This window comes from Phodopus roborovskii, unplaced genomic scaffold (assembly GCF_943737965.1).
Source record: "Phodopus roborovskii unplaced genomic scaffold, PHOROB, whole genome shotgun sequence".
Classification (NCBI taxonomy): Eukaryota; Metazoa; Chordata; class Mammalia; order Rodentia; family Cricetidae; genus Phodopus; species Phodopus roborovskii.
Genome location: NW_026126517.1, coordinates 40749270 through 40765034, shown reverse-complemented (window position 1 = coordinate 40765034; position 15765 = coordinate 40749270). Strand labels below are relative to the sequence as shown.

The 15765-nt window shown below is 46.8% G+C and overlaps 1 protein-coding gene across 21 annotated transcripts in view; it reads right to left on the bottom strand.

The window, feature by feature from the left end:
• Megf11 (multiple EGF like domains 11) overlaps positions 1-3052 on the bottom strand; it is a 308625-nt gene extending 305573 nt beyond the window's left edge. For all 21 annotated transcript variants that reach the window (XR_007835309.1, XR_007835311.1, XR_007835310.1 and 18 more), the window contains exon 1: positions 2920-3052. The gene's annotated coding sequence lies outside the window, so the exon portion shown is untranslated. The remainder of the gene's footprint in view (positions 1-2919) is intronic.
• Positions 3053-15765: the final 12713 nt, after the last annotated feature.

The following is a 15765-nucleotide window of genomic DNA, read 5'->3' as shown; positions in this document are numbered from 1 at the left end:
CAAGCAGCTGTGGGTGCTGGAATTTCAGAAGGACACAGTCACCTGGCATCAGTCTCTATGGAGACCTGGCAAGACCAAAGTTGTCAACATGCAGCCAGCTCCCTCCTGCCATGCTCTGACCAGCAGAAACTCTCCAGGGTGGCTCTCCAGTGTCACATATAAGGTCAGCAATAACAAGCAGACTCTCCAAACCTCATAGCCCAACTGTTTCAAACCTTGTCACCACAGAGCCCTGAGCCACTTGAGGAGAGGCTGGGACCATTTGTTATATTGCCAACACTTCTGCAGATGTCCTTTCTGTATGTGCCTCCTCCTTGCAACTAGACTGTACGCATAAGACGGTAGAACCTAGGCAGTCAACATAATGAGCTGGGGACCATCCCCGTCTAAGCATGGCTGGGTCCCTGGCCCTACAAGCTGCAGAACTAACTGCTAACCAAATGTTCTTAGGAGGGGAAATACCCAACTCATGCAAAGCCCAGAATACCCAAGTGCCTAAATCCTATTACATTTATTCATTTATTTATATTCTGGGAGCAAGCACCCTTACCTAGCTGAGCCATCTCATCTGCCAGCACCTAGATTCTAAAAGTGAAGCTGGGAAGGAGCAAAGGAATGCCTAAAACCTGGGGTGGGGTGGGGGGAGTAAGCAGGAGGGAAGGAGCTTCCACAGCTATATCCCTGGCCCTAGGGTCACCAAGTCATGCCTTCAGAGCCAAAACTTGCCTTTCACTTCCATAGAGGTAGTGGGCCTATGGGCCAGAGGCTGAACTTGAGTTCTCCCTTGGCTCTGACTCCAAGTCCTTGGCCCACCCCCTGGTCCACTGCCTGGGGTTAGCAGCAAAAGGACCTTCAGCTCCAGCAGCAATCTAAGAGGCTCTCTGGAGATCCCCGGCTGGAGTGGTTTCCCCTGAGTCTGCCTCACAGGCCACGGGAGAGCCAGGTCTGTGGCACTTAAAAGCAGACACAGTACAGGCACAAACTCTGCATATCCCGTCCATGGCTCCTCTTGGAAGATGCTGGGAATCATATCCTGCCTCTAACCTTCCAACCTCCTGTCCCTGTGGCCTGTTTGTTTTGCAGTGTAATGGTCTAACTGGAAACACCTGCCTCTCGCTAAGAAAGTGATGGAAATCAGTAAGGAAAGCTAGAAAAGGTCCCGAGCCCCTTAGACAGGAAGACTGAATTACTCGCTTAGCCGGTGCTTCTCTGGACTTCAGTCGGCTGACCTGTACAGTGGGAGGAAAAGGGAAGGGCTGCGGTTATAAGGCTTCGATTTTCTAGCCGCTTAAACAATGCATGAGCAATACAGAAAGCCTAGTGCTTCATATATACCGCAGGAAGTCCGCCAAAGGAGCAAAAAGTGAAGCTCCGTGTCCTAGGCTGGAGGTTAACATCAATGCCCTGGAGCACAGAACCCAAGCTTCGGAGCGGGAGCAATGGCTGGTAGGCGATCCTTTACGAAAAGACCTCCAGCTTTTTTGCTACCTCTAAACCTGCGCTAAGCCTCACAAGAGACCATTTCGGATTGCAGTCGATCAAAGACGGGAAGGAAGCAGTGAGGGTCGGCAAATCCAGCCTCTGGACTCTGGGAGCCAAAACGCCGCCCGGGACAGACTCAGCCTGTCCCCGCCGCAAGCCGCGCGCCACCACCTGGTCAGGACATTAACCCCAGTTTCCCCAGCAGAGTGATGGGAGCAAATGCGCCCGGCACAAGTACCCTACCCATAGAGAGCTGGAATGGCCAAAAGCCCTAATCTCCCGATAAACATCCTCCAACCCTAGGGTGGCTCTGCTCTATTAACTCCGGAAGGGACAAGGAGTGGGAAAGCCTGATCCTAGTCACTTGAACAGGTTTTTCTCGAGAGTATCACCAAAGGTGGCCGACTGGCCTCGCGGTTGGGGCTCTTGGGAACAGATCCCGAGACGCGACGACAGTGGGATGGAGCGTAGAAGTCAGTTCCAGGAAAAAGAAGCTGGGACTCGAGGGCTCCGGTACCTGCTACTCCGAGACTCGATGTTCCCGGACTGCAAAAGGATGATGGCTCCGTCCCACTAGCGACCTTGATCCCCTCAAGGAACGATTTTTACCTATTTTTAAGTCTTTTTCTTTCCCTCAAAATTAAGAGAATAAATCGTGGCCTTGCGCAGCCACGAGGACCACCCGTGTCCCCACCTACAACACTACCGCCCGCGATTGGGAGAGAAGTTAGGAACTTCGGGACAGCCACCCATGAATGAAGGAGTGACTTCTCTTTTAACTTTGGGGGTTGGCGTCGCCGACGAGGGCCGGAGGGATATCGCCGGGTACAACCCACGGGACTGCAGAGCATCCGGGATGCCCTCGGAGTGAGTGGGAAGTCTGGGTAAGGGGGAAAAAAAAGAGTGACTCCACATTGCGCGTGGCACAAACTGGACTTAGGCTCCGGGGGACCTGCGCGCTGCCCCAACCTCTGCGTCCTTTCCCGGACCGGGAAAACGCGGTGCGGGGCGCAATTCCTGCACATCTGAAGTGGCTCCCGGCTGGGAGTCAGTCCCCAGATTCGTGCACAGCTAGCAGGTTCCTTCTCCCGGACATCCGCACCGCGATTCTCGGGTCTTGCCCAGCACGTGGAGGCGGCGTCCACTGCGTCCTGACTGCGGCCGGAGGACGCGCGCCTGGCCCACTCCTGGGCTCTCCACGACTCTCACGGACCCGAGGACGCTCCCGCAAACCCAGTCATCCACCTTCTGCCCCTCGCCAAACTCGCCTCCCAGAGCCGGACCCGGCCGGAGCAGCCTGGCGAACCACGGAGCTGGCGGAAAGTTAGTCTTAGAGCTGCAAAGCCCCCTCCCCTGGACTGCAACCCACACCCCGGACCAAAGCAACCACAGAGCTCCGAGGCTCCTGGTCCCCGCGGACCCCACCCAGCTATCTACCTGCTTCCGCGGCGCGCCCAGGGCTCGGGCCAGCCAGTCGCACGGTCCTGTGCCCCGGAGCTGGAGAGGCTTCAGGGCTCCCGGCAGGAGCGGGAGCTGCGAAACGCCCCGAGCCGGGTAGCCGGCTCCGGGCTCTGAGAGCGAGTGAGCGAGCTGGAGGCTGAAGCCGCTGCGACTGCTGCCTCGGCAGCCCCCACCCCCTGCGTCCCTCGGCCCCTCCCTCCTCCCTCCCCTCTGAGCTCTTTCTCCTCCTTCCACCTCCTTCCTCCCTCTTTGGTCCTTTCAGACCCTGTGATTGCGCGCGTTGGCTCGCTCTTTTTTTCTGGCTTTCTCTATGCCGATTGCCTTCTTTTATTCACTCGGTTTTCTTCTCACTTCCCTACTCTGCATTCACCCCTTTTCGTTCTTTTGCCGGTTTTTTTCTTCTGCTCCCTCTTTTCTGTATTTCTCTTCCTTGTAACCCTCGAATCTGTCTCCTCTTACTCTTCCTTTCTCCCCTTTTTTTCCTCCTGATGGATCCGAATGACCTCCGCACCTATTCAGTCTAGAAGCTCCGAGTCAGGGAGCCAGCCAGGATCAAAGGGAACCAGGAATATTTCCAAACTGCTGAGGACAGAGACCCAGGAAAGGCAAGAAAAGCAAAGACCTCAATGAACAGAAACAGCTGCTCTGAGCCACACATGGCGACATTGAGGTCCCAGAGCAAGAACTTACTATGCTGTCAACTCCAAAGGCTAGTCTTAGACTAGCTCTGCTCCCTGCAGCCTGGGACAGGGCTTCAAACTGGAGTGAGGGGGGGGGGGGTGCGCTAATGACAGGGTGCCTGGTACTGCACACCAGAGCCACAGGGCAGACTTAAGTCTAATACACTACACCTTAGACTACAGCACTCCTAGTGGGTCTCGACTACCTGCCCACTGAGAGAGTCACAGGAAATCCCTTCACCTCCTACTCCTCTCCAAGATGTGAGGAGCTCACTCTTGCTTCCCAGCTTGCCAGAAAAGGAGTGGTGGGGTGTTTCTTTCTTTCCTTGAACTCAAACCCATGTGGAGAGTCCCATACTTGGGGAAAGGTGGCCTGCACCTGGAGGAAGAATTTTGTCAGCAATGCAAGCATATTGTATGTGGCTTCAGGACAAGCCACAGACAGACTCCTATGCAGTCTGAGGGACCAGCTCTTTTCCCAGGAGTATTGGCTGGCAACTGTTCATTTCAGCCCAGTGGGGTTCAGAGAAGAGAAGGGAGACATCCTTTTCCCATTGGCCCACAACAGGCAGCCCTGCTCTGGAAGGACCAGATCAGGCATCCAAGGCTGCGTCCAAGGCTGCTTTCAGCCATAACTGCTGAGCTCCTCCCACCCCTGTGGCACCAGTGTGAGAAGAGGTCTTTCTATGTTGGGGTTTCAGGCCCCACGAAACTCCACACAAACACCTCCAGCAGTTCCTTGCCTTGGTATATCAAATCAAATATCTGATGCCTGGGCTTGTTATTCACGACATAGAAACAGAGCTTGTGGTGGTGCCTGAGGCTAGGGTGAGGCACTTGGCCAACACCCCTGTACATGCACTTCCCCTTCAGAGTGAGTTCCCCCTTAAATTGCACCCCAGAAACTTCCTGCCCCCTCTCTAGTGCTGGCCCTCCTGTTCTGGCCCACTATCTGGCTGATAGGTTCAGTTCCAGAGACTGAATTAGAGTCCCCAGTGCCACAGCCCCATAGGATGTGGGTCTTACATTGGGAGGCCAGCTCCACTCACTGTGACACTGGGAAAATCACTTAATCCCTCTAGCCTGTTTCCCTGAAAAACAGAAACACTAACAATACCACAAGCCCTGTGAGGATAGCCGGAAGTCCAGTTTCTGGTGCTATGAGTGGTGGCACTTGACCACTGTCTGCAGTTAATATTAATTTAATTAAGATTAAACTAGGCTTTGCATGGCCTCCTCTCCACATTCACTCTTGAGTTCTGAGCCCCACCTCTACCCTGCCTTTCACTCACTCCTGATTCTGTGTAGTAGCTACCCATTTCTAAGTGGGTTCATGGATTCCTGGAGGTGGATGGGTCTTTCTGGATAACTATTGTACTCAAAAGCAACACAAAGCAGACAGCCCAGCCCTCTCATCTCTCTGCTGCACTCACACGCTGCCAGGCAGGAATTGTGTGTCTAAGGATTGCTGGGGAGTTGGGGGGGGGGCTGCCTGGTTTTCTGCCATACTCTAAAAAGCTGCACGGATCTATAAAGCTGGGCCTTCCCTGCCCAGATGGCAGGCCTCCAAGAACACATGTCACAGCAGAGCCAGAAGCACTTTTAGCAAACATCTCTGGGAGTCAGCTTGGGGTCTGCCGGAACCCACAATCCATCATTCACTTGCCAGGAGAGCCTGCTTGCAGGAGGTCCTGCTAGAGGCATTACAGGACTTGGCCTGGTCCAACTTCTCTAAGTTTATTTGGGAAGTTTTAGCATCTAGGACTATGCTACTCACCTAAGGGTAAAATTTGAAACAAACGTCCATCTGCCACCCAAAAGCTCACACTCCCAGGATGCCCTTGAACCTCTTATGCAAGGATGACCTTGAACTTCTGATCCTTTTGCCTCCACCTTCCAAGTGCTAGAACTACGGGTGTGTGACACTGTGCCAGGTTTTACACCGTGCTGGGGATCAAACCCAGGACTTTAGGTGAAACACTCCACCGACTGAGCTACACCCCAATAGACACATACAAATAGTAGCTAAATGCCTCCATAGAAGTTTATATTCTACATGGTGAATGAGGAAAAGGAGAATACTATTAGCTGACTGAGAAACGTGGAGTCCGACATCCCAACTCAAATCTTTGTGCTGCCATTTGTCCTCTACAGGCTACAAGGACATGCCTTTCTGCCTAAACAGCAGATGAAGGGAAGAGGCCAAAACTCTTATGTCCATTCTGAGATGAGTCCTCCTTCCCGGAAATAAATCCCAGAAGACAGGGGTGCCCAGGGCTCAGAAAAGGGATACTGTTCCTTTTCCTAATTGAGGTGGCCCTTCATGCCTTCCCTCTCCCGTGTCCTCTCCTTTCTTAAAGAGATCCTCTCAAAACCCCAAGGGGGAACCCATCGAGAACTCCCAGATGTGTGGAATACTAGTTTAAGATGTGTTATATTCATTTATGCTGTGGAATATTTGTTTAGTGCTGCATCCTTTTATGTTGCATTTGTTTAACTCTGTAAAACTGTGTTACTTGGCCTGTCTAAAACACCTGATTGATCTGATAAAGAACTGAACCGCCAATAACTAGGCAGGGGAGGGCTAGGCAGGGCTGCCAGGCATAGAATATAAATAGAAGGAGAAATCTAGGCTCAAAGAAGAGGAGAGTGGAGAAAAGGTGGAGAGGAGGATGCCAGGGGCCAGCCACACAGCCACACAGCTAGCCACACAGCCACACAGCCACATAGCCACACAGCCAGCCACACAGCCAGCCACATAGCCACACAGCCAGCCACACAGCCAGCCACAGAGTAAGAAGGAAAGAACGATATATAGAACAAAGAAAGGTAGAAAGCCCAGAAGCAAAATGTAATTAAAGAGAAATGGGATAATTTAAGTTAGAAAAGCTGGCTAGAAACAAGCCAAGCTAAAGCTGGATATTCATAAGTTAAAAAAAAAGTTTCCATGTATTTATTTGGGAGCTGGGTGGTGGGCCCCCAACAAGTTAAAAAAAAAAAAAAAACTACACCCAGAAATGTGTGGGACTGACTGGGTAATAGAAAGATTCAGAACTGTTCATGACTGTGGGCTGTTCTGCATCTTACCCTCCTCTGATCTATCACAAAGCCTAGAATAGGGCCTTGCCTCTTCAAAAGAATAAGATATTTACAATTTGTTGAGCCAGTGAAATGGCTCAGTAGATAAAGATGCTCGATGCCAAGCCTGGCAATCTGTCCTATCCCTGGCACCCACACAAGGCAAGGGGAGAACTAGCTCCTAAAATCTGTACTTTGGCCTCCTCGTGTGCTGTGGTATACACACACATACACTAAATAGAAAATGTAATTTTTATAACATTTATAACATTAACAGAATATAAACACAATGTCACAACAATCCCATAGAGCAAACATTATCATCTCCCTTTACAGAGGGGAAACTGAGGCCACAGAACCAGAAGCAGACCTGAAATGGAGCCCAAGCTTGTTTTTAAGTCTTCTGGATGCTGCAGTGTCTTCGTGCACTTCAAGGGTGGGATCAGGGTGAAGCCTAAGACAGTGTTCAGCTCTGAGAAACAGTGACCTGTGGAGGCCACCCTGGGTTATGGGGGACCACAGGATCTCTAGTGTCCAAGCCAATTGTGAGGTACAGAGAAGGAACCAACACACGGGGTCACATGCACCACCACATGTACCAACCAGTGACAACACAACAACCCAAAATGCTCACATACACATCACGTGATTTCCATACTCACTGAGAAATAGCAAAGGGGGTCAGTAAGATGGATCAATAGATAAAGTGTTTGTGATCAACCCTAATAACCTGAGTTTAATCTCTGGAACCCACATGGTGGAAAGAGAGAACCAATTCCTACGTGTTATCTTCTACACAGGAACTATGGCATGGCCAATGCCTCCCCACCCCCGTGCACACACAAATAAGTAAGTAAATAAATAAATAAATAATGAATCACTTCAGAAAAAGAAACAGAGGTGAAAGACTAGAATGAAGCCCAGAAGAAGTAACTCTCAATTCTCAACCTATAGGTCTCAACCCATTTGGGGAGCAAATGACTCCTTTCATGGGGGTCACTTAAGTCCATCAGAAAACACAGATATTTACATTATGATTCATAAAAGCAGCAAAATTACAATTATGAAGTAGCAATGAAAATAATTTTATGGTTGGGGTCAGTACAACATGAGGAACTATATTAAAGGGTTGCAGCATTAGGAGGGTTGAGAACCACTGCTTTATAAACCTTCCCGAACCCACCACCAATCGAAGGCTTGATTAACTTGCTTGTTTTTATTAAATGGTGTTCAATATTTAATAACTTTGAATATGGATTGAATATTTAATAAGATGGTTGGAGAGTATTTGTGCCAGTCATTTGGAATTGTGACTCACTCTCAGAAACCAACCGTGGATATCACTTCACACTGTCCTCAGTTTCTTTAGCTACAGGTTATTGAGAAGCCTTGCTGAGGGTTAAAGCCAGCCAGTCTGTGCAGTGAGGTCTCAGCCACCCCTGACTGCAAAGCAAGACTCTATTTCAAATGGGGGTGGGATCTGAAATTAAATAAGTAAGTAATCAAGTATAATGGTGCACACCTGTAATCCCAACACCCAGGAGGCAGAGGCAGGTGGATCTCTAGTCTACAGAGTGAGTTCCAGGGTGCCTGGGCCAGAGAGAGAGAGAATCTAAGTACTAACTTTCTTTACAACCAAACCCATGTCTATCAGAAAAAGGAATGTCCCTGCCCCTGTGAAGTCACAGGTGAGCTGGAAAATTGGAGCAAAAATTTGTCTGAGACCTGCTTTTCCAAAAGCACAAACATGATTTCTGAGGTTTTTTGTTTTTTGTTTGTTTGTTTGTTGTTTGAGACAGGTTCTTGCTATATAACCCTGGTTAGCCTGGAGTTCTCTATATAGCCCAGGCTGGCCTCAAACTCACAGATCTCTCATGAGTTGCCATTAAAGGTCTGTGCCACCACACCTAGCACAGCCTGGAGTCATTTTTACAGAAATGAAAATCAGATGTGAGACACAGATTTGAGAGGCATTTCAGGGATTCTCATAAGTTGATGGGAGGAGGTGGGACTCTGGGCTTTGATAAAGGAACTTAAATGTGAGGATTTTACAGTTCATAGGCATGCCAGTGGCTGTATTAATGGTGCTCTTTGGCTAATAAGTAATTATACAGCATGCTTTGTTAAAGGCAAAGTGAAATCACTGGAAATGGTCCTTATGTCACAGCAGGCTGCAACCCAGCAGGATGCAAACTGCTTACTCACAAAAGAGAGCAAATGCACTCTCCATCAAATTAGTCTTCTCGCTGACACACCTCTGTCACACTCCGATTTGCTTTGATTTGAGGTCTGGAGCCAATGTAAATGAACACTGTCTAAAGAATAGTGGTGATCAAAAACAGTAGGCAGAGAGTGGCCTCTGACTGAGACTGGAGCTCTCTGCTCCTGGCTACTGTTTTCATCTTATTTGCAACTGGAAATTTGAACATCTCTACCTCTGAACACTTTCCCATAGCAGGTCCAGGACCCTAGGATCCTCTGGAGGCCAACATATCCTCCCCATCTTCAATAACCTGTCAGCCAGTAAACCCTGCCAGATAGCCACAGCAAGGTACACCTGCCTAAACCCTCCCGTGTTTTGGACCCCTGCTTTTAGCTGTGTTGTTCTTAGATTTCCTATTCATACCTTAAAAACACCAGTCTCATCCTTTAAAATTCTGATCATCGTTAAGCTTTCCTTGACCCCTAAGCCAACCAGTTGACTTATCTGTTTTGTTTGTTTGTTTGGTTGGTTGGTTGGTTGATTGGTTGGTTGGTTGGTCAGTTGGTTGGTTTTGGTTTTTTGAGACAGAGTCGCCCTGTGTAGCCTAGCTGTCCCAGAACTCAGAGATCTGCCCGCCTCTGCCTCCTGAGTGCTGGGATTAAAAGCATGCACCACCACTGCCCAGCTGACTCTTCTGTTTTTAAAACTATTTTATTTTGTGTGCAGGGATGTCCTGTGCCTGTGCCATATGTGTGCCTGATGCCCACAGAGGCCAGAAGAGACCTGGAACTGAAGTTACACATGGTTGTGAGCTGTCATGTGGGTGCTGGAAATCAAATCCAGATCCTCTGGACAAGTAGCCAGTGCTTGTGACCACTGAGTCATCTATCCAGCCCCAGTTTACTTTGTTTTCACAATTTATTTTATGTTATTGTGTGTGTGTGTGTGCGCGCGCGTGCATGTGTCTGTGTAAGAATATGTGCAATGAGTGGGATGGGGCACCTAAAGAGGCCAAAAGAGGGTGTCAGATCCTTTGGAGCTGGAGTTAGAGGCATTTGTGAGCTGAATTCCAGTCCTGATTGAGAAACAAGAGCTCTTAACCACTGAGCCATCTCTCCAGCCCCCCTTGACTGGAATTTCTTACTGGCATTTATTTCCTCATGGATCTAACTAATCCATTGCACTGTCTAGGAAGTCATTTCAATATCTCCAGTCCCTTGCACAATGCCACACCTAAACATGGATGGGTACGTGCATGGGATACATGGATGGATAAATACTAGTGGCTAGGTGCATGAAGGATGAATGGATGCATAGATGGACATATAAATGGGATGTGTAAGTAAAGGCACATGGGTTTTATTCCTGGTTGTTTTTTCCTTTGTTTGTTTTTGCTTTTTGTTTTTGTGTTTTGTTTTGTCTTGTTTTGTTTTGTTTTTGAGAAAGGGTTTCTCTATGTAGCCCTGGCTGTTCTGGAACTTACTCTGTAGACCAGGCTGGTCTTGAACCCAAAGATCCACCTGCCTCTGACTCCCAAAATCTGGGATTAAAGGCATGCTCCACTACCAGTTTGCATTTGACTTCTTATCTTTTTACAAGGGTTAAACAAAATATTGGAGGGAGGGGCGTCTTATTGTCCTAGAGTCTTATAATACCACTCATTCTTAGTCTCACGTTATGTTTTGTTTGTTTGTTTGTTTGTTTTGCTTTTAAGAGAGGATTTGATGTAGCCCAGGCTGGCCTCAAACTCTCCTTGAACTTCTGATTCCTGCCTCCACCTCCCAGGTGCTGTGATTATAAGTGTATGCCACTATGCCTGGTGTTTAGAGGGCTTCATGCATGCTAAGCAAGCATTCTGCCGACTGAGTTATATCCTCAGCCTCAAGTTGTATGTCAAAGCAATTAGCCACCCCTTTGTTTCACAGATAAAGGGATTGTCCAATAACACATTTTCATCTGACAAACATTTAAGAGATTCCTTCTGAATTCTAGTCTTTCTGCTCACTGCCTAGACTCAGAAGCCAAACCTCTGAGTCAGCAAAGGGACTTCTGGAAGCAATGCCTTCTCCAGCACAGCCAGGGATCTCCCTGCAGCCACCAAGAAACTCTGAGGAAAGCAGTCTCTTTGGGAGGAGATCCAGAAGAAACACAGCTTGATTCCCCAAAGCCTCAAATGAGGTATTAGCTCAATTTTCATGCATAGAACAATCTGCCCTCCTCTTCTGCAGCCTCCTCTGCAGCCCACCTGCCCTGCTCTGCACTCTCCATCAAGCTGAAAGGATAATGATCCCTGTGTTCCTGGACAGAAGCTCCACAGGGATGGGGCTGTGCTTTGTCCACCATTATTTATCGGTCTCCAAAGCTCCCAAGACAAAGCAGGCCACAGGTGTGTGCTCTTGATGAACAGGCTGCATGATGCATCCCACTTGGTGTTTACCAGTGATGCCCCCTCTGTTCAGAATGCTTTCTACCTTTCTTTGGCCTGGCACTTACTCATCCAGGCAAACTGAGCTCAGGGATGTTGGCCCTGGGGAGGTCTTCCTTGAAGCCCCTGGGTTGGACTGAATAGTCTCCCTTCTTGCTTCCCAGTTCCTGAACACAGGCCTGGATTCCCACTGGCCACACATTCTGTGTTTCTCTGGTATGTGTCTGTTCCTTGAACCTCACTTTGAGTATCTTGAAGACAGAGACTGCATGCTATCCATCTTCATACTCTCAACTCCTTGGCAAGGAGTCTGGAGCAGAAAAGGCACTCTATAAAGATCTGTCAAGTTGAACTAAACAACCCCAAAGTAGATGCTGATTGGGTCACGTGGAGCCTGATTGCTGATTCATTGGTTGCTTGGCAAACATTGATGGAGTACCTAGGGTCTGCCAAGTTCTGTCCTGGGTGCCAGAGATCCATTGCTGAGCCACACAAACAGAAATGAAGATGAAGTGAGCATGTGTCAATTACTCAACCCAGATCTTTTACTAGGCTAGTTACATGGTGGGGAGAGCTCATATGAATGAACACTTTAAATCTCCAAATTGGGCTGGAGAAACTGGCTCAGTTAGTAAAATGTTTGCCATGCAAATTCAAGGGCCAGAGTTCAATCTCTGGCACCCACATTAAAAAAAAAAAGAAGAAGAAGAAAGAAAGAAAGGAAGGAAGGAAGGGCAGGAAAAGGAAGGAAAGGAAGTAAAAAAAAAAACAAAACAAAATAGAAAACAGGGGCACTTGTAATACAGGACTAGGGAAGCAGACACAGGCAGATCCCTGGGGCTCAGTGGTCAGCCATCATAGCCAAATAAGAAAGTTCTGGATAAAAGTGAGAGATTCTATGTCAAAAAACAAGATAAAGAGCAACTGAGAAAGATACTTTGGCCTCAAATGCACATTTGCATGCACGCACACACACACACACACATGACATACATACACACACAAAAATAAACCTCAAATTTTATTTAAGTTTAGGCAGGTAATGCAGGGTCCCAGCTAACTAGTCTCTCTGCCTCAAGTACATAATAGATATGTAGTATAATCTCCTGAGGGATATGTTGGATATATTTATGCAGGGTCATCTGAAATTCCCTGAGCATTTTTAAAATCTCAATAATTTGCCTAGAAGTGCTCTACAAACAACATTAAGTATTTCAGGGCTTAGAAAATCCTTCACAATTGCACCAAATGCATTTGTATTTAAGATCCCAAGATAAATAAAAAAAATTGAAGTCCAATCAACTTTCAATTCGGTTGAAATTCAATTGAGTTTCATTTAAATGCCATTTATGGACTTCTCCAATCATCTTCTCCCCAACGTTACATTGAACACACTTAAACGGTCGGCATTGAAGAAAAACAAAGATTAATAAGACATGTTCTTGACCTTCAAAGAGCTCCCAGGGTAGTATGAGAGACCGAAACATAGCTGCTCTATTGTCACAGGTGATTTTTTTTTTTTTTTGGTCACACATGATCTTAAAAGATGCTACAAGCTAGGTATCCATACACAAGACACTGTGGGAACATCAAGGTCCACCATACTCATTTTGCCTGCAGAGGTATTAGGAAAGGGTTGGCAAGGGATAATACCTGGGCAGAGCTTGAATCAGCAAGTTTGGCCAACAGTGTAAAGCTGGGACGAGACAGAGAGGCAAGTGCCTCCCACATAGTAAATAGAGGTAGCAGAAGGGGCCCAGGGCGGTGGGGTGCAGCTGGAGCAGATTGTAACTGCAGAGAAAAGAGCAGCAAGACTGTGAAAGACTGCGAAGGTGAGCTGGGCTCTGACAGTGAAGGATATTGAATGATAACAAGGGAGGGTTTTATCTAGGAGATAATGGAGAATGTTATTAAAGCTTAAAGGTTTTAAAATTTATGATGCCCTTATGTATATATTATACATAAGGACATACATTATAACACTCTGTCAAAGTGGATAAAGGCTAATATTACCTGCCTTTATGGAGTGTTTACCCTAGTTAGGCAAGCTGTGTGGTAGGCAACTCCTATGCAATGTCACATTTTATCTTCACAATAACCCTAGGAGTGAGATACCATGATGCCCATTTTACAGATGAGCCAATGGAGGCACAGCATAGTTAAGCCTCCCCGGGGGTCTATATCAGACCTGAATTGCAGACAAGCCTGACCCCAGAGCCCATGAACTTAACTTCAGTGTTATTGCTGCAGATTCTATAAACAATGAGCACCTTCATGACTCAGAAGCTCACATCAAAGGTTGGAGGGATGGCTCAGCAGCTAAGACCTTGTACTGTGCTTGCAGAGAACTTGGGTTCAGCTTCCAGCCTCCATGTTAAGTGGTCCACAGCAGCCTGTAATTTTAGCTCCAGGAACTCTAATGCCCTCTCCTAGCCTCCTTGGGCACCTACACTCACGTGCACCAACCTACATACATACACATAATTAAAAGTAAATAGTTCACATCAGTCCTTTTTTTTTTGGACAGTATAGATTTAAATAGCAAATGGATCACATTCTTTAACATGATATGAGATTATTTTTAACAAATATCAAATAATTAGCAATCTACTCATTGGATGCTGAGGATGATGGCTACAATGTGATGTAGAACAAAGAAAAGGTGGAGACTGCCAAAATAATCCCTATTGGGAGCAGTTCCTTATAAAGTGATGAACTTTAATGTAACCATGAAGATGACCATTACAGGCTGGGTGTGGCTCAGCTGGTAGCATGCTGAGCCACATAAACTAGACATGGTGGCACATGCCTGTAATCCTAGCACTCAGGACTTAGGGACAAGCTAAAATGATCATTATATAGCTGGAGAAATGGCTCAGTGATTGAGAGCACTGAGCTCTTCCAGAGGACTTAGGTTCAATGCCCAGCACCCACAGAGCCTCTCAACTGTCTGTAACTCCATTTCCAAGTGATCTAGAACCCTCATCTGGCCTCTGAGGACACTGCATTCATTCGGTGCACAAATATACATGCACACTGTATTTATGTGGTGCACAAACATACATGCAGACAAAACACCCATGTACATAAAATTTAAATTTTTAAAAATTTAAAGATGATCATTGTATAGAATAGAAACTGTTTATGTAATCACAACTTTGACAAAAATATGCAACAAAAAAACAAAATAGAAATACATAAAAAAGTAATTGATAATAATATCTGTGATGAGGGAATTGAAGATGGCATTTCCCTTGTACACCCTCCAATTTTTCTATATTTGACCATCTCTTTCTTGACAAAATACAAAATCTGTGGGCCAGGGACAAAAGTGCTTGCCACCAAACTTGACCTGAGTTCAATCCCCAGAACCATTTACACAGTAGAAATGGGGTAAGTTGTCCTCTGACCTCCACACATGCACTTTGTCACACATACACCATACACACACCACACACGTCACACACACAGTACACACTATGTACATACAACACACACCATACACATATACATACACATCACATACACCATATACACTGCACACACACACATGCCACAAATACCACACAGGCAAATACACACACATCACACCACACACACACACACACACACACACACACACATCACACACACCACTAAATAAATAAATGTTTATAAATTAAATACATAAATGCACTGGACATGGTGGCACATGCCTTTAATCCCAGCACTCAGGAGACAGGGCAGTCAGTTTTGTTTTGTTTTGCTTTGCTTTGTTTTTTGTTTTGTTTTGTTTTCTGAGGCCAGCCTGGTCTACAAAGTGAGTTCCAGGATAGCCAGAGTTGTTGCACAGAGAAATCCTGTCTCAAAAAAGAAAAAAAGTACATGAATTAAATCCATCCTTTGAAATTATGTCAGCTGGGTCAGCCTGAGCCGTGACATACGTATCAGCCTGAAGATCAACATGTTAACTAGGCTGGCACTCAATGACACACAAGGGTCCATGTTCAAATCATTCCATTTAGTCACCATCACTCATAGACCCAAATAAAGCAGACTACTAATTAACCTTTTTTTGGTTTTTGTTTTTAATTTTGAGACAGTATTTCACTGTGTAGCCCTAGCTGTTTTGGAACTTGCCTTGTACATCAGGTTGGCCTCAAATTCACAGATATCCACTTGCCTCTGCCTCCTGGGTGCTGAGACTAAAGGAAACTAATTAATCTTAAACTTGAAAATGTCTCTCTCAAGCCAGATATGGCCATGTGTGCCTATAATCCTAGTATTATCCTAGTATTGTAAAGCAGAGACAAGCTAGCCCCAAGAAGTCGCCAGCCACTTACTGCAGCTGAAATGCCAAACTTCAAACTCAGTGTGAAAGCCTGTCTCCAGGGACTAAGGCATGGAACGACAGGACATGACTTCCAAGTTCATCCTCTGGTCTCTGAAACTCACTC